This window comes from Electrona antarctica, assembly GCF_951216825.1.
Source record: "Electrona antarctica genome assembly, chromosome: 16".
Classification (NCBI taxonomy): domain Eukaryota; kingdom Metazoa; phylum Chordata; class Actinopteri; order Myctophiformes; family Myctophidae; genus Electrona; species Electrona antarctica.
In genome coordinates this window covers 13,769,026-13,771,525 of record NC_136797.1, presented here as the reverse complement: position 1 = coordinate 13,771,525, position 2,500 = coordinate 13,769,026, and the positions used below count along the sequence as shown (strand labels likewise).

The window sequence follows — 2,500 nt, the reverse complement described above, 5'->3', positions numbered from 1 at the left end:
CAATTATCTGTATAAAAAAGGTGTTTGCGGCGTTTTCAAGTAGGCCTACTTATAGAATCTTAAGAGGTGATAATTGGTTGTAAACAGCAAACTGTAGCTTAAAGTGCCGCACATACAGAACTGTACTGTAATGTAAGTTCTAAGTTCTTACTCAATATTCTGGAAATATTACATTGCATATAAATCTGTTGCCAACCAGAAGGAGATTTCTTTCAAATGGTGTAAAATACTTTTCCACTGTGATGGATTGTAATACTAATTTTGTAATACTAAGCGTAACATTAACAGGTCGTTTGTTACAATGAAATTGAGATACAGGGTCTTTGTTAACGTATACACTGTAGGCCTTAACCAAAAAGCTGTGATGCAATGAAATGTTGAGGTTATACATAAGACTTGTGGACCCATCAGATCCTATATGTGACTCTGGTAATGCAAAGCCCTATACTTATCCAATATAAAAATCTATGTTACTTGAGGGTCCTCACCATTGGGAAATTACATTCCTTTACATTCTGACTGGATTTCTTGCTTGGGCAAATTATTGCTGGCAGATGCTGAGCATAATAAAGTGAAACGTATAAATGCCACATTCCACTTGAGAAGAATACCGTTGGTAATACAGCCAGAGTTGGATTAACCCATTTTGAGCGGGTTTTAAGCATTATGTTATGCTTTAGCTATTGAAAAATAGCAGATCTACAAGCTCATAGCGCGGCACCTAGTGCCGCGACAACAAACTCAAAATAGTTTGAGCATCATGTTTCACTGACAGAAACATGAATATGTTTCTACAGCTTTGTTGGAAGAATTCTACTATCTAATAAACCAAAGCAACAAATGCCAAAAAACTAAAAAAGACTTGCCTCGAGCGAGCCCACAGCACCGGCGCTTCAAAGCAAAAATGAACATTCAGACGTCCTAGTCAACAAAATGTACCGTTTTGCCAACAACTCACAAGTCGGTGAGTTTGTTTCCTCTGTTTATCTATGTAAGTATGTGTGACATACAAAAGCCAGAGAGTAAATGGTAAATGGTAAATGGTGCATTTATATAGCGCCTTTATCCAAGGCGCTTTACATAGATTGTGCATTACATTCAACCATTCACACACACATTCATACACCGATTGCAGCGGAAGCCATGCAAGGTACCAACCAGCACATCGGGAGCAATTTGGGGTTCAGTGTCTTGCCCAAGAACACTTCGACATGTAGACAGGAGCCGGGATTCGAACCGCCGACCCATGGATCATTGGACGACCTGTTCTACCTCCTGAGCCACAGCCGCCCAGAGTCTCATGAACAAACCGCTTCGTCAAGTCGCCAGAACATAACAGCACTGTCGTATACTGTAAGCCTACACTCTGACAGCAGAATGCACAGCAAAAGTTCACAAGGGATGTGCACGACGACACACAAACAAAATTATTATATAATTATCTTTTATTGTATAGGGTGAGGAGGTAAAATGGCAGTTTAAATACATAATAAACATATTGTAAACATCTCTAAATCCGCCCCTGACTACAGCAGTTTATACGTTTCGGTCCCCTTCACCAGGGTGCAGACATCCACCCCCCCCCCCCCCCATTGAAATACCCTTTACTAAAATTGAAATTCACTTTTCATAACACACACACACACACACACACACACACTGCCAAAGAAGTTCAGCGACAGTCAATCTAAATATGAGCTGTCGGCCGGTGGGGACATGCTGTCAAGCATGGCATTCAGGCTTTCCCTGCTGGCTCTCAATATCAATAACTGTGAACAGGGTCAAATTACTTCATAAGAAGAAAAACAAGCTGATCCCAGATACAGAAACATATATCTATCTTGTTTTCCTTTAATATTTGGTGAATTATTAAACTCTTCAAAAGGGCAGCACTTTTCTGAGTTTGATCATTCGTGAACTTCTTGCTTCAAGTATGTGCAGCATCAGATTCAGTGGTGGAAAGTAACTAAGTACTTTTAGTACTGTACTTCAGTACACTTTTGAGGTATTTGCACTTTACTTGAGTATTTCCAATTTCCAGTACTTTTACTTCTACTCCACTACATCTCAGAGCCAAAATTTGTACTTTTACTTCAGTACAATTATTTACTTTAGTTACTTTGGCGATTTAAATTTTGATTAGAATACATACATTAACCACTTCAACCCTATACATTTCGGCCATTTGAAAATAGCCGATCTACAAACTCACAATGCGTCGCAACGCAACGCATTGTGAGCTTGTAGATCGGCTATTTTCAATAGACTTTGTACATATTTTGAACTTGTGAAGTTTGACATTCTGCAATATGAGTACTTTTACTTTTAGTACTTTAAGTACATTTTGATGCCGATACTTTTGTATAGTACATTTTCAATTCCGTACTTTTACTTTAAATTGCAGTATTGGTACTTTTACTTAAGTAAAACAACTGAGTACTTTTTCCACCACTGATCAGATTGAAATGTTCATGGATGCCCTGTAGTACCCTGCAGTGCC

General features: G+C 38.8%; 1 protein-coding gene across 2 annotated transcripts in view; it reads right to left on the bottom strand.

Moving 5' to 3' along the window:
• Positions 1-2,444: 2,444 nt before the first annotated feature.
• igsf9a (immunoglobulin superfamily, member 9a) overlaps positions 2,445-2,500 on the bottom strand; it is a 77,657-nt gene continuing 77,601 nt past the window's right edge. For both annotated transcript variants that reach the window (XM_079524517.1, XM_079524518.1), the window contains exon 21: positions 2,445-2,500. This exon is cut by the window's right edge and continues 1,141 nt beyond it. The gene's annotated coding sequence lies outside the window, so the exon portion shown is untranslated.